The sequence below is a fragment of the Varanus komodoensis genome, unplaced genomic scaffold, assembly GCF_004798865.1.
Source record: "Varanus komodoensis strain SLA01 unplaced genomic scaffold, ASM479886v1 scaffold5, whole genome shotgun sequence".
NCBI lineage: Eukaryota > Metazoa > Chordata > Lepidosauria > Squamata > Varanidae > Varanus > Varanus komodoensis.
This window is the reverse complement of record NW_025336087.1, coordinates 20,915,893-20,943,597: the sequence shown is the minus strand read 5'-3', so window position 1 is coordinate 20,943,597 and position 27,705 is coordinate 20,915,893. Positions and strand designations below refer to the sequence as shown.

Below are 27,705 nucleotides of genomic sequence, written 5' to 3'. Positions count from 1 at the left end.
TTTTTGACTCAGGCGATATGAATGAAGCAAGGGATTTGAGCACTGTATGGTTTCCATCAGGAAGGCCAACATTACAACATTATTATAAAGGAAGTATATACATAAATGGGGGCTCCTTGTCACCATTCTGTGACAATGTATCCAACAATACAAAATGCATGCATACCATTGTTTTTCTTCCTTTTCCTTTGGAAAAACTTTGGCAACCATATTAAAACTGAAGAAATAGACTTTCACATTGAATGAAGGTTACACATTGCTTGCTTTTATTAGGTTGTATAAGTAGAATTTCCTTTGTCATCCTTCACAATATCCCTAACAGATGCTAGTCGGAATAACAAGGTGGAATTGATAAATGAGCATCTATATAAATTTAAAAGCATGCACTTCAAGTGATTGTGATTATGGGAAGTTTATATTACGCTTTTGAGTAATGTTTCTGTATGACTCCTTAAGAGTATTAATGAAATATAGATTTTAGTATTTTTGAGATACAGGAATATTTTCCTGTGGAAGAATTTGAGGTGATAATCTCATTCCATCCAGCAGTTAGATATTATTGTGTGTGTCAAAACAAAAATGTAATCCTAGAACTGGATGTCATGTACAAATGGCAGGTTAAAGGAACACTGCAGAGATTAACTCTAATACCTTTGCTAGCTCAATGAATAATTACTTCCAGATAGGTCTCAATGCATCTTTAAGTGAAATGGGGAAGTGCTGTTTTTCAGTGTTCCATTTAGGGATGCCACAGTCCTTGCTGAGTAGTGGCTGCAGCATTGGACCTGAACTGGGGAGACGTATGCTCAGGTCCCCACTCAGTTATGAAGCTCACGTGTGCATCTCTGGCCATGTATGCTATCTTGGATGGATCTCCTGCACTGGGTTACAGTGAGGATTAAATTACTGTCTGTCTGAAATGTAGTACTACTGCTTTCCTTAGTACAAACATCAAGAAGACAGACTTCTGTTTTTGAGTGTGCTTTCAACTTCTCCACAGGGAATAGCTCAGGGAAGCTCTCATCTCTTGAGAACAAAGGAGCTGGTCGGATATGCTTGTCTGACCAAACTGCAAAAAGCTCCAAGCCTGTATGAAGTAAAGCTTAGGCAGAGACTCTATATATCATCAATCTAGACCATGTGAGTGGTAACGATGTCATTCTGGTTCCCTCCGTAGCCTTGCATGTCCATGCAAGAGCATAAATAAATGAATTTTATCAGCTTTATAGAAAGGTGATTGGAAAATCTATGGAAACAATCCATTTGTATTTTAGGGTGGTTGATTGCATAGTGATCATAGTGGTGGTGGTAGAAAGCTTCAAGAGAGAAAGTCACAAATACTGAGAAGCTCTTGACTCTGTTTTATAATGTAGTATAGCTGTTGAATATAGGCATAGAAATGGATATATGAGATTGCTTTATTTGGATCTTTCAAAAAGCTTTTGTCAGTGTTCTTCACTGAAGACTCCTGAATGGATTTATGCTATAAAATAAGATGTCCCCTTATAGGTCAGTAACTAGTTAAAGAACAGAAAGAAAAGAATCAAGAACAGGGACATTTCACACACTGAGAAATGTAAAACTGGAGGGAATGCCCAAGAATCTGCATGCTTTATTTATAAATTATCTGGACTTAGGAGTGAACTGTTTGGTAGCCATGTTTGCTGATGACACCAGCACCAAATTGTTTAGGGTGGATCTATACACTGACCCTTGTGATGTAGGATCACCCCATACTTCAGGAACAGGCAAAAGCCAATGAAGTATAAAGTGATATGCTGTAAATTAGATCCAAAATTCCAATAGTTTGTATGCTCATGTGATGAGGCAATGTTCACCAGGAAGAAAATTTGAATTAGAGCTTAGAATTATGGTGGAGAGCTTGCTGGAAACATCCAGCCATTTTGCACATCATGAAATTTTCTGGGTTGTTTAAACCCTAAACAACCCAGGGTTTGGATGTAGATGATCATGATAGCAACCAAGAAGCAGGGTATTACTGAGCTGATGACTGAAAGTGGAAATAACTTTGTGGGAGGCAACACACTTGTTCACTGTTGGGCCTTAATAATTTACCCTGGAATTGTAACATGCAAACCAGTAAGTTTGTGGTTGTAAATTCCAGCCATGGGGAGTATTAGGAAAGGAACTAAATGTAGAGTTGTAGTACTATAATGACTTATACTATTGTTTATACAGCCATACTATCGATTCAAATCTATAGTGTGACTACACTTGGAATGCTGTGTACTACATCTCTGGTCACTGAAGCTCAAAAAGTATTCTGTAAAGCTAGAAAAAGTACAGAAAAAAGTAACAAACATTATTTGGGGCTGGAGCAAAGGTTACAACATCAGGGGCTTTTTAACTTAGGAAGAAGGCAAGTTAGGGTGTCCATGTCAGAGGTATACAAAATTATGCAATGTGCGGAAATAAGGAGCCATTTCTTCCTCTCTCATAATGCTAGAACCCACGATTACCCACTAAAGCTAAATGGTGGAAGATACAAGTTGGACAAAAGGAAGCACTTCTTCTCACAGTGCATAGTTACAGGGAGTGACTTGCTACCACAAGATGTAGTGATGGTTGCCAACTTGGATGACTTTGAAAGGAAAGAGACAAAGTCACAGAGGATAAAGCTAGAAATGAGTGCAAGTCACAATGGCTATATACCAAAGGCTCTATGCCTCTAAAACAAGTTGGGAACTTGGGAACACGATCAAGGAATTGCTGTAAGTGAATCTCATATGTGGTCAATATGCCTGACCACATAGGGGCAAAATTGTTACAATAATACTGCATAGGCAAGATATAGTATGCACTGATGCCTGCTTTACCTGTACAGGTGCTCACACTTGCATCCCAGTTATGGGACTGGAATGGGATGCTGTTGTTTTGTGCTTGAGTTTGGAGTCCCAAGGCAAGGTACCAGTCTAGGAACAGAAGTGCTAGCAAGGTGCTTAAGTTCCTATGTATACTATATTTATGCACGATACCCTTTCTCTGTGTGTCCCTTCAGTGCAGTTTTCCCTTGTGTGTGCTTAATGTACATCAGGGGTTTTGAATAGGGGGCCACTTGAAAGTCTGTGGTGACTGTCGCGGGCCAGTGAGGTGGGGGTGCCGTCGGGCGTGCGTGAGGCGGCATCGGGCACGCACGGCGGTGGGTCGCTTGCTCGGAGATCTCCCAGCGAGTCCAAAACCATCTCCGAGCAAGTAAGCCACCAGTTGTCTGTCTCACCTGGACATGTTTTTGCATTATCTTGGTTATGTTGTTGTTGTTGTTATCATCAGTTTGTTGTTTATATTTTAATGATGGTTTTAATTGTCTAGTTGTGATTTTGTTGTTGTATGCTGCCTAGAGGGTCTATCTGAACTGCGTAGCGGATTATAAATAAATATCTGAATGTAGGAGAAACTGAAACTGGTAGATAATTCATCCATTCAGGCCAAGGGCTTTGAGAGCTTTACTCATAAAAGTCTGGATTTGAATCCATGTGTATTCAAGCATTTTAGTGTTTAATGAGAGTTAGCACCTCTTTTTCTGACAGGTTTATCAGCATTAATAGCTATATTGCAGGAAGGTACCTTCATTATTCTTTCCATGCTGGGAAAAACTGTACCTACTGAATTTGGCTGCAGCGGATGGACAACCATTTCATTTCCATTCATTTCTTAGAAGGGTTTAGCAAAAGGTGTGAAGTTTTTTCAGATTTGTTGGATATGATTCATTTTTCTCATGGACCCCCTAGTGCAAGGAATGAAATCACTCTTCCATGAATAAAAGATACCTTTAGGAAGTGGAAGAACACCTCAGGATCCAGTCCTGCAAGTCTGCCGAGTGTATTACTATAGTCTTCTGTTTGCTTTTGATGCATCAAGTAATTGAAAAAGGAATATCAAACATAAATACATGTATATTTTACAAGCAAAAGTGCCTTCATATAAATGGAGCAGATGTATGTGTGCATTTCTGCAGTTCACACCTGTTAGGCCCACTTTATTTATTTTCATTCTACACAGACAAGAAGGCATTTAATTATCCTCAGATATGTACCAGTTATGTATAATTGATAATATTTACTTGTAAGAGAATGGCACTCTGAAATGCAGGTAGTTGTGGAGTGTCAGCTTGCATGTGGCATGCATTGCTGCATAGCATAGTGACAGGCAATGCGACAGGACTCGGTGCAAAAGTACATATTGTTCACAGTGTCACATCAATGATGGTTAAGAACATTTTTTGGGTTTGGTTTTAAGTTATCTGTGACAGTTGCATCAGTTTGAGAAGTGATACTTCAAATATAAGGGCTATGTTGAAAAAGAACAGATTATCCACTAGGCACCATATGCACAGCTTGCCTTTCAGTCTCAACTGAAAATATTCTGTTTCATGTGAACTGTGCTACTCAATTTTATACTATAAGCATTTGGGGAGGATGGGGTAGGGTGAAGCTACCTGCAGATGTTAAAAATGTGACAAATTAAAAACCAATTAAAAAGAGATTGACTGGGAAGCACAAATGGCTGCTACATGACTAACGCCACTGAAAAATCAATTGGTGTTATGTGTGTAATAGACACGGATACCTTCAAAGCTCCACATGTGAGAATAGTTCCCATACTTGCTCAGAGTCATATTCCGTGTGCTTGAAGTTTGTCATTCATAGAAATCTGTGTGGCAATGAAATGTATGCACCCTTCTCTTTTCAAAGAAATAAAACATTTTTGAGATACTCTGCCACAGTAAGTGAACAGAAGGTTTAGACTCCAGAGTTACCACTGGACCCTCTTTGCAATGTCTAAAAGCGTCCCAAAACACTTGTAGTGGATGGCCTATAAAAGCTTTTAATAAATAAATACATAATAAAATACATAATAAAATAAATAAAAGCTTGGTTTATATATGGAGCAAAATTAGTGGTACCTTGAGACAGTGGGATGGACTAGAAATACTTTAAATTGCACTTGTGTGTATGTATAGGGGTAGGATGGTTGTAAGTAACATTTTAGAAATATTCCTTGATATTTTTAAACATCTGAGAGCCAGTGTGGTGTAGGAGCTTAAGAGTGCGGGTCTAGTGCTCAGGTTCTTATCCCCACTGAACCATGGAGCCAACTGGGTGACATTGGATCAGTCACAGTCTCTCAGCCCAACCTACCTCACAGGGTTGTTGTGGGGATAACATTGAGAGCAGCAGGTGGTGAATGTTTCTTCAGGGGAAAAAAAAGATTGCAGATCAGGGAGAAAATTCTAGACTAGCTAAAACCTCCCAAGCCTGTATTTTCTATTTCTTGAGAGGTTTTTCAATAGGGAAGTATTTGAATGGGTGGTCTTTACCTCTGTTCTGCAAAAGGGATGTTTGGATCATTTTATTTCACATGTGTTCACTATATGCCCATTCTATTCCTAAATTAATATGTATGTTGCTATTTTTGTAAAAATACATACAATTCATCCATAATGCATTTTAATGCATTTTCTCAGATGTAACTGTATACATTTTATTTCATGTAACTGTATGAATACATTTAGTGTATCTGGTATTTTATCTCACTGCATTTTAAATGTTTTGGTCCATGTTTTAGCCAAAAACAAACAAAATGACTTCCATTGGTATATTCAGTTTATAATTATTACATATTTTAGACAATAAATTCAATCAACATTCTTTAAAATACAGTATAATTTTAATATATTGCAACATATTTAAGAAATATTTTGCTACAAAATGCCAGCTTTGTTGCAGTCACACTTAAGAGCTGAACCAGGACTGGTCAGGAACAAGGCCAAGCCTTCCCATGGAATAAAAATCAGCACCTGTATTCCACAGCCAATCAAGCTGCATTAAGAAACACCATGGCTTTTTTAACTCATCTTTTACACTGAGATCAGGTTTCAATTCATCAGTAAACATTGCCTCCTTAATTATTCTCTGTTGAAACCTTTGTTCAGCTGCTGGGACACTTTCCCACCATTTTTCTATCATTCAAAGGCAGGTGCAGAGAGGAAGCACCTGGCCTGCTTCTCCAGCAACCTCACCTGGGCTTCCAGACAGGCCTGCTGCTGGACAGGGTGGAGGTGCTTCCAGGCACCCTTCACCCAGGGCTGGTGGGGGGCTTGGGCACTGTGTGGCCAACTGATTCCCCCCACCCCCATTCCAGCTGCCTCTGCTGCCTAGCCAGGAGATCATTGGTGGAGAGGGGAAGCACATGGCTTGGCTCTCCAACAGTCGCTGTTTAAGAATTTCAGTTTGTGAATTAGGTTTAGAGGGACAACCATTCAGGTACTGCAAGGTACTAGGTAATATGGCGTTGGCAGGGCAAAATATTGTTGCAGGAGAAGGAGAGTACATAGTTATAAGACAATGTCATCTTCCAGTTGTCCTGCCAACCAGGGTTAGAGAGCAGTCTGAGCTACCCACAGTCCCTTTCGCTGCCCTTTTGTAATGTCAGGTTGGTTGATAATAAAATTATGATCATTTATGATCTGGTTAGAGATGATGGGGTTGACCTGGCCTATCTCACAGAGACATCTCTGGCAAAAGATAGTGGTCCCATATGGGCGCAGTCCCTCCCAGCTAGCTATTGTCTTGTGCAGCAGGTGAGGGAAAGGGGACAAGGGAAGGTTACCATAGTGGGAAAATGATATTTGATATGCAAAGCTGAGAATGACAACAACTCATCATCGGTACCCATTAATTGATCCAATGTAAAAATCAACTTATCTGCCCAGGTTTGCCACATGAACATTAACTTTCAAATTTAAGGCTGGGTTTTCTTACAGAGTCAAGTTAGCATCAGAAAATTGATCAATTTGAAATTTACACATCATATATCACACTCCTGTGACTGTTGTAACTGTAAGAGAAACCACATCAATTTAAGTGTGCCAAAAACCTAATGCCAAACATTTGCCATCCATTTGGAGAGAGGATCCAGGCATAAAATTTCCAAAATTAGTCAAGATGGAAAATCTAATGTAAGCAGAGAAGACCAAAATGTAGAACTAGTCAAGAAATAAGCCCAGGGACATAAAGTAAGTTCTGGGAAGCCAAAATTGTCCTTTTAAATTAGAAATGGCATCTTTTTTTTTTTACAAAAATTCATGGAAAAGAGAATTTGTGGAAAAGAGAATTAAACTTTTGGAAATACTTGTTAAGTTAAATAGGGGAATCCCATGCAAAATATAATAAATATTGTAGATATAATGTTAATCTCAAGGGTATTATCTTGATTATTTGAGATATGTCTGTAGGAATAAATATTCCCAAATAAGTTAACTCAGTATGGGCACCATTAACATTTCTGATTAAATATAATGTATGATTTAGTATCTCCAATTGGGATCAATTCAGACTTTTATAAGTTAACTGAATAGTCAGGCACATCACCAAAAGTCTTAATGACGTTTATTAGAAATGGAAGAAATGACTAGGGTTTTGCAATAAACAGTGGAAGATCATAAGCATAAAGGAATAATTTTAAAATCTGTATAAATCCATGTATTTAAATCCATGTATGCCACTATTCTTTCTATTAGTATAAATAAAGGGTATTTATTATTAGTATAAGTATGATTCCAAACATAAATCAAGTATCAATAGAGAAAATGGATATCCCTGCCTAGTACCTCTTGTAAAAAATTACTGGTTATAACTCTAGCTCTTGGGATTGAAACATTTTGTCCTATTCAGCAAACCTATAGGAAAGCTAAAATTTCTCACTGTAACAAAGATGAATTTCCAGTGAATATTGTAAAAGAACTTTTCAGCATCTAAAGAAAGGAAAAAAAAAAAAAAAAGAAAAGAAAGGCAACTATGCCTGTTCCAAAGCAATCTAATCAATAGCTATAATCTAAGCTCATCTGTCCACCTTTCTGTTTTTAATAAACCTCACCTGATCTGGTTGAGCTAGTGTTGCAATAACTTGTTGCAATCTGGCAGTCAACTGCAGTTGATATTTTAAGATCAATATTAATTATGAAAAGAGTTTGATAGAGTAGGTATGATCCTTGTCAGGCCCAAGAATCATCATGATTCACCAAGTATCATTTAGTGATGATAAAAGAGAGCCTGATTCAAAAATATAATTATAAAACCAATAATAATTGAATCAAGAAGCTGGAAAATGTTATATACCAACTAAAAACCAACTGAGTATGCCAGGGGTGTAAATTCTTTGCTACTTAGAAGCAAATGTATTCCTATCCAGCAAATAAACTAAAACTTCATTAAAAGCCCCAAAAGAAAGCCCCACAAAAATCAAACAAGAAATATCCAATTTGTTACAATATTCCTGAAGCAATTCATATATTGCATAATGAAAGCAAAAAGTGGCCATCGGAATCACTTATGACCAGGTGAACTAAAAATCCCTTATGGATTAAATCACAACCCTTGCAAAGCAAGTCGAACTACTGGCTTCTACCGCCATCAAGCCCTCCTAGAATATCTTTGGGGTTTAAAACTGAAATGTCCCACTCTTGTCAGAAATTTACCAGTATCATTTGGGCTTTGTCTTCACCTGAAGCTTTCTCTCCCTTCAGGGATTTCATGGCAATGACAAAAAGGAGAATTTAGATGCCTTCTTCCAAAGTGCCAATACTTCCTGAGGCCAGCAGTCTTCAGTTGACAATTTTGCCTGAAATTTCTATTACAAACTGCTACTAGAATCTTCTTCTCTCATCAAAATTTCACAGGTTATGCCTTCTTTGAGTTCAGCTCTTTTTCTTCCTCAAAATTTAGGTTCTGTTGCTGCTTTCTTCTCTCTCTCTCTTTTCTCTGCCTTGTTCCAACTCTTAGGTTCAGATGCTTAATTCTACAGGCAGGAAAGATGGTCCTTTCTTATTCTGAAAGAAACTGGCCATAACCTTTTGTTCCTTTCATTTGCTTTGTTGGATGTATAATTCAATCTCTTACTCCCTATCCCTGCTCCAGTTTTGCATGGAATACGCTATGGTTCCTGTGTAAGATTATTGGTATTTATTGCACATTTTATTGCATGAAATCTTCATTTTATGTGTATCTGCTAGAAGGAAAAATATCACTACTCTTATTGTTGACCATAATTTCTTATGTATTTCAAGACAGACCTCTGATGAAGAGCTTATTGCTCAAAATGCAATGGGATTTATAATTTATACCACTTGGATGAATACACTTGTCTTCTGCACCAGCTGATTTCTGGTTGCTCCCTCTTTACAGTGCTGCTCTTTTAGCATGTTCCAGAAGCTTAATAACAGCAGCTATGTTATGTATGGCAGAAAATTCTCAGGTGCCACAATAGTTGTGCATTGCATCCATAAGGCATGAGGTCTGGCATTTGCGCAAAAATTAGATGAGCAAGACCAAATAGCCAAAGGCCAGGCAGGGAGGGGGAGGAACACACTTAGGATGCATGAGTGTCATTTTTAGCACACACGGACATAAATAAACCATTGGTGGCTAGTGGACCCTCATAAATGCACATGCATGTTGTAAAAGAGGAAGAAAAAAAAGAATAAGAACAAAAAATGAGGAAGATGGGGAGAAGGAATTATCCTCACAGCAGGATTAATTTATAATGTTATTGTTAAGCATAAGGGATCAGGGCATTCCATTAATTTCTCCCAACATATGCAAGGGCTTGGAATGATATCATGAGATAACAGCAGTTCATATGCAGTGAAATGTTTATTAGATGTAATATTCATAGCATTCAGTAAATTAAAAATGAATAAAGAGGGGAAAGAGTAGAAAGAATAGCAAAAAGGGGGGAAAAGACAGTTTGAATCTGCTGGGGGTTAACATGTGATTTGCACTCACATTTTCAAAGTGTTATTATGTTTGGGACATGCTGATTATTTGTCTAAATTGTAAAGGGTTTTTTCTGTACAAAATACAAAAATACCATTCTATGTAGTTTGCTAAGTGTCTTATGTACATTGCTGCATTTTGTACCTATTGATTTCATTCTGGCAAAAATAAGTAGTTAGAGTTCATAAAGTGGTTTGAACTTCAGTTCACACCTGAAAAATGGAACATGGACCACCACAGTAGTCTTGGTGCATCATTTTAAAAGATCTTCTGATTTAGGCTAAATCCATACTATATGGAGAATGCTCCACAATGTGAGCTCTTCCAATGCAGCCGATCGTCACAAGAATCTGCCAACTGCAAATTATTGCTTTTGGCAGTTTGTGTGGGGGCATGGTGAAATCCATATGCGAGTGCTGGACTTTCTCTTGACTCATGCAGGTTTACATTAACAACTCTTCATGTTTAGCAGCCTTCATGCAGCTTGGATTCTAAACAGCCAACACATGGCTGACTGTGTGAATCTGTTCTTCATTGTTCTCTTTCCTTATTCCATCATTAATAAAAACAAACAAACAAAGGCTAGGCCTGGTGTATCCAGTAAGTGTAGATATGTAATAGAAGCACTGATGTGCATAACCTTGGGATCCTTGTGGCAATTCATTATGCACATTCTGTACTCATCTCACATGGAAGACAACACATATAACTTGGTCATTTCTTATATGTATTATCTGACCTCCATGATGAACAGTATATTGCACTGAGTGCAATAGCACTGACACCAGTCATTTGGTCAACATGTACAACTATGTTTCATGTGCAGGATTTTTGTTTTTGAGTTGTGATAATTTGAAATATTTCACAAGGTTTTAAAATTGTGACTTGGATGCATGACTAAAGTAAACCAATATATCTTCATCTATCTGCAGAAGCTTGGGTGTTGGCTTTCAGTTTAGCTTGATGGGCAACTTTTAGGCATACACATAGTTCTAGATTTTTAAAAATTCATTCCGTAGATAGAGCGAACAAGAAGACAGACCTGCAGCATTTTGCTTGTGTGAACATCTTTTGTATTATCTGTTGGCACCCTGGGGAGGACAGTTTTCATGTTTTCCTCCTGAAATGTGGATCAAGTGTGATCTCCAACATACAGTTTTTAACTTTACAATTTTCCACAGGTTCCAAATCAGGGTAAGAGCTCTTTCTTCTGGCACAACTGCAGCGGAAGAGGATTTTTTAAAAATTCAGATTGCATATGGTATTTCTCAGTGAAATAGTCCAGTACAGACCTCTAAATGTTATAACATTGGTCATTATATTCCTGTTAAGTGAGAGAATAGCAGAGAAGCCTCTAAATGTGTACTTCAGGGCTCCGTCCTATATGTTGCAGCGAGTTTTCAATCATCATCATCATCTGAAATATATTGTAACACCTGAATTCTTCTCTGGCCTAGTTTTTAATTCTGCTTCAATTCTCTCATCTGTTCAGCCCCACAACCCTTCCCTCCCTCCCTCCCTGACCTAATCCACCCAACCTAGCTTCTCCTTCTATTTCTCCAGCCCATCTGGAAATACTTCAGTGACAGCACATTTGGGGATAAGGAAGGATGGGAGCTGCAAGTAGCCCCTGGGAAATGTAGTTTCTGAGGAGGGAAGTGGGTAAGTTAGTTCCTTCCTTCCTCTCTCTGTGCCTCTGGGGCTCAAATAGTTTACTACTTTAGGTAAAACTGAAGACAGGTGGGGATGAAGATGTGGATGGGGGCTTGGCGGTTTCATATCATCCTCTGTCAATATGTATAATTCCCCTTTTAAATCTTCTGTGCTGGTGGCTATAGAATATAATAGGTGTAGGTGATCTTCTGATTGAATATATCTAGGCATTAGACATTTTAAAAATTGTATTTTTTCCTTGACATTCAAAGCATTATTGACAAATGCTTGGAGCAACATTAAAACGCATTAGGAATATACACCCAAATTATCACGAGGTAATACCATGATGCTGGACATTTTTCATTTTATTTTGACTGCTCCTTTTCTCAGTAGGTTGCCTATTTACTAGCAGAGTCTGTGGGCCCAAATGGGGTATGTGGTAGAATGGATTGTTATACATGAATAGATCTGGTGCACATGCATCTCTAAAGCAGAGTTACTTACTGCATTTGCTCTATTTTTAGTCAGGTGCCTTCTCTCATTTGATCTTTACTGATGCTGGTCTCTCAATTGTTAACATTATTTGATCATTTTATAAAGTTTTCTGTTGTTAGATGAACAGCCATATTTTGCATTAACTCTGCTTTCCAACTGGCCTATTGCTACAGCCTCCCAAGTGGCTCAGATTACATTATCGCATGATTTTGTCACCTCCAGTGTGTATAAATGTGGAGAGGTCATATACTATGAGAACTTGTTATACCCATCTGTGAACGGCAGATGGAAAAGTTATTTATAGGCACTATTATATAGCTCATCCCATCCAAGACATTTTGATCCTAAGGCATTCTTGTCAGGTTGGTAATGTTACTAATTCAACTGGGCTAAAATTATCCTGTTCATATGAAAGAATGTGAATATAAAATAAGGAAGGGACATGAAAACAAAATTATAATTAACTGTACGTTGCAGATTTGGGCTAGAAAATCACCAGAATTTGAATGCTGTATTGGAAATAATTTGGTTTATTAGGTCCTTGGTGGCAAAGTTGCTTTTATGTCTATATGAGCTAATTAGTATTTTTATTTCATTTTTATTTTATGATTCCACCCACACCAATTGAACTTTACATGGACTGATACATAAAAGCCACTGTGCTGTGGTGCTTGTTTCCATGTGGTCAGGGTTCTAATGCTACAGCAGTAGGGGTCATATTGGTCAAGTGGATGAAGTGATTACGTTTCATGCCAACTCCAAAAGCTTCACAGAAGGCTCTGTATTCTGTCTGATCTGTGTGGTCCTAGCTTAGATGCATGTTTAAAGCATGTGGAAACCCAGAATGCAGAAATGGCAAATGTGACAGAGTGGTTCCTTGGTCCCAGCTCATCTCTTCATGAGACAAATAATCTGCAAAGAATGTAGAAAAGGTGATGTTAAGCAACACTATCTCCAGAGTGAAGGATATCTAAGTTTGCATTTGAGCAGAGAAGAAATTGACTCATCGGATGGTATTAAGAATACCTTGGCTAGCTTGAGATGTTATGATAAAACATAAGCACAGAAGTGAGCTCTCAGATAAACCCAAAATCCGTCCATAAGAAGCACATGCAATATGAATACTTGCCCTTCTAGAAAACATATCCCTCCACCCACTCCTGGAGAAATAGATTTAAGGACACGTTGACAAAATGAAATCATTGCCCCCAGGCAGACACATTTCATCTTTTTCTGTTCTATTATCATCTCTAGTCAAATAGGTTTCAGAAAAACTGCAAAACCTGAATCACCTCCAAGTCTCTAAAATGTTATCATCTGAATGCAGCCTAAAAGAGTCTGCTTACAGGCTAAGATTGATCGTAACCTGATGAAGTAATAATTATTTCATGGTTTTATTCAGCAAGCATCTTTCTGTGATGTATTTATAATGCTTTGTGAGCTTCCTGAGTTCAGGGCCCAGTAGGCTGGATCCTTGACTGAAGTACCCATATTTTATTATAACAGAAGTAAATACCAATAAATATAGCAGAAATAACTAATAAAGCAAAGAATGAAGTGTGAAAGCAACCTTCAAGGTCTTCATTGCCCCCCCCCCCCAATCATCTGCACATGTCTATAGAGCTCAGCACAAATCAGGATTGCTAGAGGTAATACCATGGTAGAAAATATACTTACGTATCTGTACTCCAAAGGGCAAACAGCTTTTGGAGCATAATTTTATGTGCCCTAATGGAAGGCAAGCATCTTGATTTGCTCATCCATTTGTAAGAAATTGTGTGGACAGTTTCTATTCTGCCCAAGGTCATTCAGCCTAATTAAAGAGGTTGACTTAGTTGTTATGGACACTGCACATGAATATGTAGTCTGATTGCCATAAATCATCCCATCTTGCTTTTCAAAAGGAACACATTTATGTGGTTTATGATTGCAAGAACGGACAGCGGGGAATAATAAAGTTTATTCAGGAGCAGCAACAGTTGTCTTATGGAACATCAGAAATTAAAAAGTGTACTGTAAATGTCATTAATCAACCACTGGAATGATTTGACATGAAAGCAAGATTAGGTATGAACTAGAAATACTCCAGGATACCAGGAAATACACTTATATAAAATTAGGGCTATAAATTAAATCATGATTGTGCTTGTTCTGAAGAGGGAATCTCTCAGCCTGGATGAATATTCTGTGGAAACTAAAGTCTGCCTTGCTGTTCTCATTCACAAGTATTAAAGTCAGAACAGAACCAGTTGCTCTTGATTCATCTGGTCATTCTGCAAAATTTGTTAATGGATCCCTTCCTGAGCAATACAAATTACAATTGTAGGGCCTCCACTTTCAACTGTACCACAACATGAGAAAGGGTTAGTGATTTCTAGTTTCCCATTCTGGGCTGAGTCATTGTGCCTACTTTAGAGTTACAAAAGGAAAAAAAGTATAGTTATTGTATACTTTGAAGGAACTGCTTAGGTTCTAGAAGGAGGAAGGAAGAGGCTGCTTATTCCGTCTTGTCCCTGTTGCTGCTCGCTTAAACAGAGACCAAGTGAACTGGGAGCATTACCAAGGAAAGCAGGGCTACAGCTTCCAGGGATTTGACAGTAGGACTTCTGCTGAGGCATTATATGGGGACAGACCATAGCGGAGAGGCCGAACATAAAGTCTGCTTGCAAAGGGCTCTAAGTTCAAGTGCTGGCCTCTCCAGGTAGCACTAGAGAAAAATCCTGCCTAAATAAAGCTGTTGCCAGTCAGTGTTGACAATACTGAGCTAGATGGAGTAATGGACTGACTCAATATAGGGCAGGGTGCGCTGGTAGGAGGAGATGCTTGAGTTCACAGGGCTGATAGGTCCCAAATCATGACGAATCACGTGGCCCTGTACAATGCAGTGCCCTACAGAACCCTTCATTCAGCAAACTTACTGTAAGTGTCCCAGTTGGCTCTGAGTGAATGAGTCAATCCTCACAACACTTTCACTTATAACTTTAGGAGCCAAGTGGTCATATCTCCTTCTTGAAACTTTTTAAAAAGGCCCTCTGCAATACAGTGTTGAGCACCTGTAAATGCTAGCTGGCAAACTAACTTAGAGAACCACCCAGAACTTCAGAGAGAGTCCTTCAGCAAAGACTCAGCAAAAAGCTAGAGATGCCAATTCTGGCTCACTGGAGGCAGAGTGCAGTGGACCCTTTCTCTAGTTAACCAAGCACCTTGTCTTTGATTTTTCTAGTGTGAATCTTTAGCAGTCAAGGGCTTGCCTGTGGGAGGAACATCTACCACATCCAGCAAGCATTGCTTTCCTATGCTTGAAGAAAAGTATTTCAAGTGGATGATGTACAGTAATTTTTGAAGCAGATAATAAATATTATCTTGTACTAATGCATTCTGTTTTATTAGCTAGATCAATATGGTCGTAATTTCTAGCCATTAACATCTCATTGCTCTGTGGAACATAGAAATATTTACATTACCACAGTTCAAAATTGCAACAGCGTGTTAAAATATGAATGACATATATTATCAGAGATTTCTGCTTCCTACTGCCTCCAGTTATTTGTGACCCCCATATATGAAGTTCAAGTTTACACATAATAGCACAATTATGCAAATCTGTAATTCTAACACTGAATTACAACTGCTAATGATCAATAATTATATTTATGTATGATTTGAAGTTAATACTGCCACAATAGATTAATGTAAACAACAAAGTTTTTTCTGCAGTCAAGAACTAACAAATCATCACAAACGAAGCAAACTAAAAAGAATCTTTTTAAAGCTTCATGCTCACCACATAGTAAATAGGCTTTAAAAAGAAAATCAATGATTGTAAAAGAACAACTGCACTGATTAAAGACAAGGCATATCTACAGAAATTTTTCAATGGATGAAAATAATTCCACCAAGCTTTCAGATATGTGTGAAACAGTTTAACTGACAAAAAGGAGGGAAAATTCTCTTAGACTAAATCTTGATAATGATTGTGCTGTAAGATTTCCTGGAAAAAATAACCTCTGAGGAAAAACATAGATTACAGTTCATGTGCAAAGTACTCAAACATATACAATTCCCTATAACCTGGAATTCTTTTAAAGTTACTTTAAAGCTTTTAAAGTTCACTCACCTGAAATATTATGGGATGGCAAGAAACACAGCATAGAAGTGGACAAAAGTTCTGACTTCCTCTGCTAATAATCCTTTTGCTATTAATGGCATTCTTACACCAGGGAGGAATTCCATATGTCTTGTCTTACACAGTACCGTGCTTTCCAAACTGCCACATTGTCTGAAATAGTTTCCTTTGAAAGAGAAATGGTGACACATTTTTCTTATGTCTAAAAATATTTCAGAAAGTTATATCTCTATGCACGGCTTTGTTTGAGAGCTGCAGTCCCTTTCAGTAAAATGTAGTCTTATGAAAAAGTTTGCTCAGAACACAGTCATAAACATACTTAGAGGAATGACTTCAAAATCATTTATTGAAAATGTTTAAATATAATCTCATACTGAAAAGGTTTCAATTTAATCTCGAACTGAAAATGTTGAAATATAATGACAACAGTCATTTTTCATAACATGCTTAAGATTTCTATGCTCCCCACAGTTCTAGTTCCACAGCTTAAGGTTTGAAATGAAACATATGAAATAAAATAGTCGGGGAAAAGGACAAATTCAGACACACAGATGACAAAGGAAAAGCAAAGCTTCATCAGCACACCCCCTACATTCTCATTCAGCTCCATTCTATCTCTTTTTCACACTTGTTGGGTTGCATCCAATCATGTCATTCTGACATTAACTGAATGGATTCTATCTTTCCCTGCAGATAACCACATGCCCCAGAATCAGCTCATGGCTGCCCAAGGGAAGGGAAAATTCAGTTGGACAAGAGGAAATATGATGTTGTGTCTCACCAACTGATTGCACTGGTCCAGTACTCCATAGTGAAGAAGGCTGAAGCTTTCCTGGTCTGTGCATCCTGGTAGCTAATACAGAACCTAAGCATGGCATTTATTCAGTTTGATCAATTAATTTAATATGTTCAGGAGAAACAGCAGAACATAACTCTCTTAATGTGAATCTGACCCAGTACAGTAGAGTTTGGATTTCTGTTTAAAGAGAAGAAAGTGTTTCTGGAAAGGGGAACTGAACACTACACTCCTGTGGATTACCCCCACACAGCTTGCTTCTAGGTGGGTGGCTTCAAGCGCTAATAAATATTGCTTTTTTGCTGTAAGCTACATACAACTGTAATTGACTAACCACACTGTTGAAAATGTTACACTTACTCTCTGTGCTTATTCCATGAAGTTTTGTCCACACCAGTTTTGGATGGGAAAACCATCCATCTAATCTAACTAGTCTGTATCCCTGTTTTGTTCAAGTCCTTAGCCAAGCAATATCTTATTGTATTACAGTAACTGGTCCAGCTTTCTCAACCGGTTCTCCAGTTCCAGCAGCTCACATAATTTCTCTGCTCTAAACTCTGGGCTTCATTTCTTTCTTCTTCTTTCTCTGTCCTTTTGTGTTTACTTATATCTTCTAGCAGTACTGTTTTCTTTCCATTAGGAGTTACTGGTCATTTCTGCAGACCAAGGGCAGTATCCAATGGTAGTATCCAATTCCCACTGTCAGCCCAACAGGAACTTAAAGGAACTACAGAAAGAAGCAGAAATTCTTATTTCTAGATCAGGACAGGAAGCTCTGCTGACTTACCTTAATGCATTTCTACTTTAACAACCATGATTTCGCTGTAGCACTTGTATTGGTTCCAACTGGCACACAGACATGGTGGTACTGGCCTAAGTTTCTGTCCCCTGAGTTAAGACAGTTCTCTCTCTACCCCTGATCTTATGTTGAACTTTGTAATCTCCTTCCCCTCTAAGCACAACTTCTTGACTTCTAAGTTCTAATTAACTTTTCACCTCTAAACGATTAGCCTTTTGGCCAAAAATGAGTAGCACACTTGTGTGTGCATGCACAAATATACAATGACTTAACCCCATAACATCCTACAGCCAAAGCTAGTACAAAAATATAGGATAGTTCTGTTGCTTCCAAGGAACAGACACATTTCAGGTAAAGGATTTGAGGGGATCCCATTGATATAATTTTTTCCACCATTAGACAAATCACACCGTTTGTTTAAAGGTAGGGCAATTTCGCAACCAAATTATGACTCTGATGTGCTTTGTGTGAACTGAAGTATTAATTAAGACTGCTACAGGTGCACCAGAGCAATTAGGTGTGGGCAGTGATGAAACTCCCAAAGTACAGGGTGGTGAAGTTATTTTAAGGAAATCAGAATTTACATGGCATTTACAAATACAAAGAAGAAGAAAAAATCTAAAAATGGCAAAAAGTATTTGCAAGAATTAAAATATAAGAAGTCTTTCTGAACTTCCCTGGATGTTGTGGCTGGAAGGATTTCAGTAACAGTGCACATTTTTAAGATTAGAAAGTGTCCAAAGGAGGGCAACAAAAATGATGCAGGGTTTGATAATGCTGCCCTATGAAGAGAGACTGAGAGAACTGGGCATGTTCAACCTTGAGAAGAGAAGACTGAGTGGGGACATGTTATCCCTCTATACATACCTTGAAGACTGTCACAAAGAGGAAGGTCAAGATCTCTTCTCGCTGATACCAGAATGCAGAACACGGAATAATCAAGTCCAATTTCAACAACCCAGATTCAGGCTATCAGGAAATGTTTCCTCACTGTCAGACCTATATGACAATGGAACCAGATGCCTAGAGAGGTGGTGGGCTTTCCCACATTAGAGACACTAAAAAAGAAACTGGACAGCCATCAGAGTGGGATGGTGTAAACTGAGGTCCTGTAACAACAGAGGGTTGGACCTGATAGTCTTTATGGCCCCTTTCAACTCTACTATTCTATGATTCTATGATTCTTTTCTTCATGCCATTTTAGAATGCAGTTAGCTCAATGTTACCTGGGTTTCTGAATTGCCCCAAGCAACAGTATGTTACATCTAGGTAAGTAACCTTCTATTTTGCCCACCCATGATTGTAGTTAAGTGTGTCACCATACAAAATAGAGCCTTTTCTGTAGTGACCCCACAGTACTCAAGTTGCTAACAGGAGTTAACTAGGCTCTACCACTGAAGGTATTTTAGAAACATAGTACTTCATATGTTATTGAGAAGAGTTGTAGCTGCAATTGTTAGTTTTATTCTATGCTGACATTTATTTTTTTACATTTGCTTGCTGCTTTCATTGTTTTTACTGGGCTCTTTTCAGACTGCATTAGTTTTTATTATTGTATGCCACCTTGACAGAGATCCTGCCGTGAGAGGCATCTAAGTAATATTTTCAATAATAAATAAGTAAATTTATTTTTAGTAGTAAAAAGCTACCTGCTTTTTGTAAGAACAGCAATCATCTGCCGTGAGGACTCCATCTGAATCTTCTGCAACCCCTTTCTGGCTTTGACAACTTAGCCAAGCAAGATGGACAGAAAAGGTTTTCTAGCCAATGAAGAAAAAACTGAAATAACTAGAGAAGGGTTTTTAAAATAAAGTTGTCAAAACCTTTGTGGATGAAGGGAGTGTATTTTCCTGTCTATATGACAGTGACACCCATATTCTGGCTCCTCCTGTTGCATGGATATCAGAGGACCTCAAACAAGATGTTCATAACACGAGCTTTGCCTTTTCACAATGTTTATTCCTTGCAGTGGGTGTCTCATTCCCTAAGTGGGTGTCTCCTTCCCTAAGTACTTCCCTAAGTAAATACTCACAGTTCACTATGAAAAAGTTTGCTTGGCTTTTGCATCTGAAGGCAGATATCCATAGGACTGGGCTGGCTGTAGCTATTGGTGTACACCAGGAGAAGGGAAATCCCTCTTAGTCTGAGGATCCAATTGAATTTTTGAGAAGGTCTTTCAAATCACATTCCACTGTTGGGTGAGGCTGAAAGCAAAGAGGGGCAGCACCAAAGGCAATATGGATGGAAACAAAATTCAAAAAACACCAGTATATTCTCTTGCTGCCAGTAACTGAGGCACAATGACTTTTTAGGAAGGGAGAAACATGGTGAAAATCCGGACAACACCAAATACTTTATGGTTGGGGGAGAAAGGATGGGCCAGAGAAAGGGGACATAGCCATCTGAGAAAACCCTGGAAGGTCAGACTTGGATCCCAAAAGGGCTGCATTTAAGGTTCTCAGCTTGAAGTTCCCTACCCATCACATGCTCATAATCCCTTACTTAGTCTCAAGAAGCTGTCCTTCCAGAGTTTTTATTCCTTCATTAAAATGGCATAATTTTGTTTTAATTTCTTCTGAAATTTCCAGAAGAACTGCCTGGTTTCATCCATTCACACAGAGGTCTGGGGAAGTCTTCTACCTTCCTCAAGACCACAGTATGTATGCAACAACTTTGCTGAACAAATGTAGACAGATGGAAAATAAACATGCTTGTGTGTATGAGTATGGGGTGACTTGGACATATCATAACTAACTTCTGAACAGCAAGCCCATCCAAGAAGCTTGACGTTTGGCCAAACTTAACCAATCCTGCTACAAATTTTAAATCCTCATCTATGTTGTATGGATTTCCAGACACCTTTTGTTCCATCATCTGCTCTCTGACAGAATATGCATTTGTACAAATGCACCTCCCACCGTCAGTTGTTGCTCAGTTAGTTGAAGCAGAACATGTAGAGTATAACCCTCACCCTACACAAGACAATCAGTGTGCACACTAGCCGCTTAGGGGCCAAAGATGTTTCTTACCTGTTGAAATCCAGTCATTATGGCTTGTGTAGCTAGTAGTTACAGAGGTATACTGCAGCTACATTTAGTTGAAGACTGGCCATTTAGGTCACATCTGAATAAGATTTTTAACAAACTCATCTGGATACAGTTTTGCCAAAATGTGTGCTAAATATTTCATGAAAACACATCGAGTGGATTTTGGCACATGTTCAGATTCCAGGTGCATCATACTTGCTGTGTCATTTGGCAGCTACTGTTCTCCTTGGGTAACTATTTGCTTGTTATATCCCGAACGAGTGTTCTGAGGAAAAGCAAAAGAGGTATAAGACAGGAGTGCTTGGTACCATTGCCAGGACTCGTTCCAGGGATGGGCAAATCAGAAAATCATTGAGGTTCTCCAAATTTTATTTTGAAGCTTGTTCTCTCTTGTGATTGTCTGAGATTGTGAACTTTGTTGATTCGTTTCACACAAAATCATATTTTCATGAGCATTTTTCCAAAGTTATGCACCAATTGTATGCATATAATAAAACCTTTTTATTTAAACAGTATTTTAAAATTTAACAACTTTTAACCTTCAGTTGCTCTGTTTGCTTGGTGATTTATTGTTTTGTTCTGTTTCTATTATTTATTAGAAATTGTTGTTTTAATTGTTCCTTTAAATATTGTAAATATTGTAAATATTGTGAGATTTTGTATAATAGGATGGCATACAAAAGCTTTTAATAAATAAATTTGTGAAATGTACATATTTTCTCATTATATGTTTATGCACTCATTTATCAAAGAAATGCTGATATTTCATGTGCATTTGCTAAATCTTCACATTTTAAACACATTTTCTTATCATTCTGCAATTTGCATTGCAAACTTGGAAATGTATGGACTTCCATAAATCGCATTCAGGTCCATGTTTAGTTCTGGAAGATGCAAACTTAATACATCTTGGTCAAAAACAAACTGAAATGAATTCCTCATATGTCCTCACATAGCTCACTGATATGAAATGGGGTTGGCATGCCTATGAACACAATCCCAAATTTGTGCATTCATCTGAGATTTCTAATTCCTAATAGCAGTGTAGGCGAAATTCAGAATTATTCCATTCATAAGTAGAATTTGGAGGTTTAATTCTTGAATGTGTAATGAGGTCTGAGTTAAGTCCAACACACTTCTAAAAATGTAATTCAAGCATAATAGTTTAGTTTTTTCTGTCCCTATCCTGCCTGGTTTCCATGATAGGAGGCATGCTCATCATTTTTTAACAGGAGAAAAAGCCTTTCCTTTCCTTTCCTTTCCTTTCCTTTCCTTTCCTTTCCTTTCCACTACAGTCTGTGGAAAGGATGCAAAGTGGGAGCTGACCATGGGGGAATAACTGCAGCACCAACTATACTGCAGAGGGGTGTTTATTGGGCCATTGTACAAATAGACGAGGCCACATCCACGAAAACAAATGAAAACATTGTAATAAAAATCTGCTTCAAAATGAAGTGTGGATGAACCACACACACACACACATTTGTCAACCTGTATTTAACATTTGCCCATACATGTGGTTTGATGTCCATGGCTTCATTACCATCTCTCTGTGATCATACTGATTAGCAGCTGCATAGGCATCTCAAGTTCAGTCTAGTCATTTAGTTTCAGTAAACAAAGTAGGAAAGACCCTAACTGCCATCTATTGGTATTTTAATACACCAACTTGACTGTCATGAACGTATTACCCATAATACCTAGGAGTGCAGTTGCATAAAATTGCCCATTAGAGTCTTTTAACATAAAAATTAGATCTTAATTCATCATTCCCAAAACACACACCCACTGTCCAATATATTACACATCAATGTCTGCTATTTCTATGACAGCTCTGATAAAGCTGTCAAACAATCAAAGGATGACTTCAAAAGGAGGAAATCAACTGGAAAAAATAATATACTTTTGCAGCATCCTGCTGAGAGAGAGGGAAAAGTAGATATTTAATACTTGAAAAACAAGTGGTGATTAGATTGTTTTGCTTGCTTGTGTTTCCTAGACACAACACCCATGCTTGTTATCCCCATCTTCTACCCCACAATCACTTAAAAAAAATTTTATACATAAATGAAATGCTTTTGTGGGCAGAAATGTGAACAGTGATTCAGAGTATTATGAATCCAATAAAATATGCTATTTAATTAGTTTGTTTTATTTACCAACATCTGCATACCAGCTCTATAACAAATTTCTGTGGGGGATAAGAAAAAAATCCAAATAAAAATTAAATTCCAACATTTTGAATAATGTGTCTACATTTTTTTATCAATGGCTACCATTGATGGTTATTGTCCAGTGCTCTGTTTTCAGCGCATCCATGCAATTAGCAGCGCCATTCTATCCAAGTTTACTTAACAGCAAATCTCTTGATTTTTTTTTAAATTCAATGGTGCACACTCCCAGGGAAGTGAGTATCCAATCACAGTCTAACAGTGTAATTCAGTGTACTCTGATGGAGATGTAAATAAGCACCTCACCCCATTCTTGTATCTGAGAAAGCAAAGAGGGAGTGATTTCTTCTCATTCTTTTTCTCTTTTTCTAAGATTTAATTTAATTTAATTTTTCGATTTATATCCTGCCTTTTTCCTACAAAGGACTCAAGGCAGCTTACATCATTCTCCTCCTCCATCTTATATCCACATATGAGTTCAGGTTTCTATGAATCCAACCTACAAATTTTGCACTGGGCCACTTTTTTTCCTGATTATGAAACTTAGGACTTTTCTTGAACTTGAAGACTTTTTAAAAATTGGGGTGTACCACTTTGCACTTGCACTAATGTTCTCTAATGAAAGAGGAACAAAATATTCCACACATTCCATAAAAATCCAATTCCATCTATGAGTGGATTATGAAGGGAGAGATACCTGATGATTCATGGAACACAGACAGAAAGGTCTAACAAAATTCAACATACCTCAAAATCAACATGATGATGTTGTGAGCTATGTTTGTTGTAATGCAAAGTATTTTAAGGTGCTTGTGATGTTCATCACAACAGAGCGTTCCTGGATAAAGGAATCTCCTCTCTAAAGAAGTGTAAATTTTGTTAGTTACCTTCATCTGTGTTTCACAGATTGTCGGACATTTTTCCTTCCATCATAGACTCACTGACTGAATTTAAGAATCTATGAGAATTAAGACCTGTCAGTCCGGTAAGAGACCAGCTCTTTGAGAAGCTGTAGACAGACTTAGTGAATCTGAAAGTGTTTATCACTGAAGTTGGGCAAAGAAAACCTTGGGAGATCTTGAGGGGCTTGTCTAATTGTCTTTGGGGTTCTTGTGCTCCTCTCTTTCCTTCCCCATGCATGGTTGAGTCCTTGTCAGCAATGATATAGGACTTTACACTGTCAGCTGCAAAAATGTAGAACTCCTTTCTCATAAAGGTTCTTGTGACCACTTCAAGCCTTTTTTTATGGCAACAGGTTTTTTTGTTTTGTTTTTTTGTTTTTTGTTTTTTTTTGAGGGGAGATTAGCTTTGAGAGATGCACTTCCTTGGCTCTGTTTTGGCGGGTTTTCCTGTTTACCTATATATTGTTGCTTTGTGTGATTTACTTGTAGTTTAATCATTTTGGTGCTGTTTTGAAATGTGACTTTTGAAATGTGACTTTTAAAATTTTGAACATTATGCTGAATACATCAGTGGAAAAACAGTTCATAAATTTAAAATAAATAAACAAAGATATAAATATATTGCATTAGTTAGACATTAGGTTTGTGCCATCCTAAGGGATGAGGGTGGAAAACTAACCTCACATAAAAATTCAACAAGACCCATAAACAAAATACCAATTGAAACACTAAGATAAACACCAGAATTAAAATTACCCCATAGAGACTTAACCCAGATATTAAAAGCCAACCCAGATAAAAATGTCTGCTGGAAAATGTTCCTGCTGTGACTTGGCATGTCTCAGAGGGAAGGGAGTTGCACAGCTGTGGATCAGCACTGAGCAAACACCTGCCTTTACGTCCTCACAGAACAGACTTGACCTACCTAAGAGACTCTGTTAAGTAAGGAATGTATTTCAGTTGTAGCATTACAGAGGAGCAGGAAGTGCAAGGAATTTCAGCATCCTGTTTGAGCATGGCAGGGTAAAGCCCAAACCTCATTTCTAAGAAAAACTTATGAATAGGCCCACAGATAAAATATTCCCATTCTTCTTTTAGTGGATATGTTTTTATTCATAGTACTCTGTACCATAGTTAGAGATAAATAACCTACAGAATGCTGTATTGTTTGGTCCAAACCTTACACTCATGCCATGGTTGTATTTGCATGTTGTGCTTCATTTAATGCAGGGAAAGTACTACTTCATACCTTCTCTTAGAATCTCATTCCTTAGAGAAGTTCCCAGAGAAAAGAAAGAGTTCCGTCTCCTTGGAAACAGATATTACTTTGGCTGCCAGGAACTGACATGGGATTTTGCATATGGGATTGGCAAATCTAAGATATTAGAAGAGACTTGCATAATCAGGTGATGCATTAAAATAGATTACTCACAACTCTGCCTAACTTATTAAAGAAGAAATAACATGGACCCTGTTTGTTTTTAGCATGTTGCTTGGCTGCAAACTGTGAATGAATAACATAAATCTATACACTCAAAAGCTTGAAAGCATCTCTCTTATGTTGTTCTTATGTTATATATTATGCATCTATATTACGTTATATTATTTTTGTCATAGTTGTTTTGATTTTAATAGGAAAAAGACTTTGAAAATAGGAAAAACACATTTTTGGAATATGAACAAGGCATTGGTGCATGCACTCACACAGAGAGAGTTTACTGTGTATATAATGGCAAGAACTTGTGAAACAAGTAAAAAACAACTTAAAGTGGACACTTTCCATCCAATGGCAGACTCTTCCTTCTCCACCATCTCCAGAATCTGGAGACCCCAATGCCTGTTCTCATTGTCGAATTTCAGGAGTCCTATTCAGGCATGCTATAACTGAATCTAATCAATGCAGGAATATAGGAAGTTGCCCCATACTGAGTCAGACCCTTGGCCCATCTTATCCTAGACTGTTGACACTGATTGGCAGTGGCTCTCCAGGGCTTCAGGCAGGAGTTTTTCCAGCCCTACCTGGAAATGATGGCGACTGACTGTGGACTTTGCCACTGTGCCACTGCCACCATACTTGCAGAGGGGCTGTAGCATTCTAAATGGTGTAGAGATCCTGCTCATACAGGAGCTCTTTCCCTCCTGCACTTTGAGACAAAATGCACTTTGCCACAACTCTTCTACAAAGGGGATAGAAGCCCCTTTATAGAACAGCCCATTTCTATAACCAGAAGAATTTGTGTTGCAAATAGCTTTGTTTTGGTGGGAAAATGAAATCAAATAAAATAATGCACCATCTGGAGGAATCTTGTTTTCTGCACTAGAAAGCACTTCTGGAACTCTGCAGTAGCACTTCATGTGGTATCATATAACTAGTGCTTGCCTGGAATAGCTTCGTTTTGTTTTGCTGTTGGCCAATTTTTCCCATCCTGCTTTGACCAACAAAATTAAGCCCGGTGTGCAGTGAAGGCTGGTGGCTCCAGAATCAGTAGGGCAGTGCATCTACTTCAAGTTTCACACAGAATTTTTAAGGAGCTACCCACAGTTCTGAACCATATTCCCAAAGTAGATTTGGTATTTTGTATAGTTCAGTCTAAAACCCTGAGTGGATACACTGTCTCACAGACAGTGGAGCTACGAGCCTCAACTGTCTGCATCTGAAATCTTTGCACTTGTCTTGAAGCTGAGCGGACTCTGTCAATTTGTTCAAAAGTTTTTATGGTCCACCAAACAATCTTCTCATTTGCTGATCTCTATCACACAACGGTTAGATAAGTATAGAATACGGTAAGTACAATGGTAGTAAATCACAGCATGTAGCATCAGATAGAAAAGGATAAATCATAGGGCTACAATGATAAGTGCAGTTCTGTATAATAGATAAGTATAGGCATATAAAGATATTTAAGGATAGATAAGTGTAGAGAAATTGTTTAATTTATTTTAGAGATAGGTTCTGTAAGGTATAGGTTTAGTTGTGGTATGGAAGGTATGTGGGTGATCCTTTCATCATTGCCATCTTCTTCAATAATGGTGGTTACCATGAATGACAGGTGATTTTCTTTGTGTGTTTATTTACTTGATTCATACCCTGCATTTCTACCAAAAATGACACCCAAAGAGGCTTACAAAAACAATTAAAATATATTAAAACAATATAACACATCTAAAAGCAATAACTATGTAACAATTGCAGAATAAAAACAGCATCCAACCAGCAGTCCCACTTCCAGGCCTAGTGCTTTCTTGCATAGAGCACTCTTTGCCTGCTAGCAGACGGGCAGGAGGAAAAAATGAACCTAGCCTCCCTTGGGAGGGAGCCCCAACAAAAGTGGGAGTGGCTACCAAAAAGCCCCCACTTGATGCAGTGTTGATGGTGCTAGTCTTGAAAGAAAGGGCTCTCCAGAAGATCTTAAGGGCCATGCAGGATTGTAAGGGAGAAGGTGGTCTTTCGGATAGCCTGGCCCCAAGCCATATAGCACTTTATCCTTCAGAACCAGTGCTTTAAATTCAGGCTGGAGACATGTTGGAAGCTGTTAGAACAAGGAGTGATGTCCTCTGGCCTAGTCAACGGTCTGGTCACAGGATTTGGACCAGTTAAAGTTTCTGAAAGGTTTTCAAAGGCAGCTCCATGTAGAACTAAGGCATGACCATGGCTAGATCAGACATCTTTAAGAATGGGTGGAGTTGGAGCACTAGTCTAAGCTGTGCAAATTCACTCCTGGGCCTTGAGACCTGGGTGTCCAGGTTAAGGGCCAAATTCATGAAGACACCCAAGGTGCAAGCCTGAGTCTTCAAGGAGAGTGTAGTATCATCCAGCTCAGGTTGAACCCCTATACCTTGCTCTATTTTTTGACTGATCAGGAAGGAGCTTCTTTAGCTAGATTAAGCTTCAGTCTTTGTCTCCTCTTCAACTACAACT

The 27,705-nt window shown here is 38.2% G+C and overlaps 2 long non-coding RNA genes across 2 annotated transcripts in view; both read right to left on the bottom strand.

The window, feature by feature from the left end:
* Positions 1-12,459: 12,459 nt before the first annotated feature.
* On the bottom strand, positions 12,460-18,657 carry LOC123031512. Its single transcript, XR_006416312.1, has 2 exons — positions 16,063-18,657; positions 12,460-12,857 (listed from the first exon to the last, which is right to left on the bottom strand). It is a non-coding gene; the product is annotated as an uncharacterized LOC123031512 (long non-coding RNA).
* A 125-nt stretch (positions 18,658-18,782) lies between these two features.
* Positions 18,783-27,705, bottom strand: part of LOC123031516 — a 33,207-nt gene continuing 24,284 nt past the window's right edge. Inside the window, exons 2-3 of the long non-coding RNA XR_006416313.1 lie at positions 20,696-20,978; positions 18,783-19,870 (exon numbers count right to left, since the gene is read on the bottom strand). This is a non-coding gene — a long non-coding RNA (uncharacterized LOC123031516). The remainder of the gene's footprint in view (positions 19,871-20,695; positions 20,979-27,705) is intronic.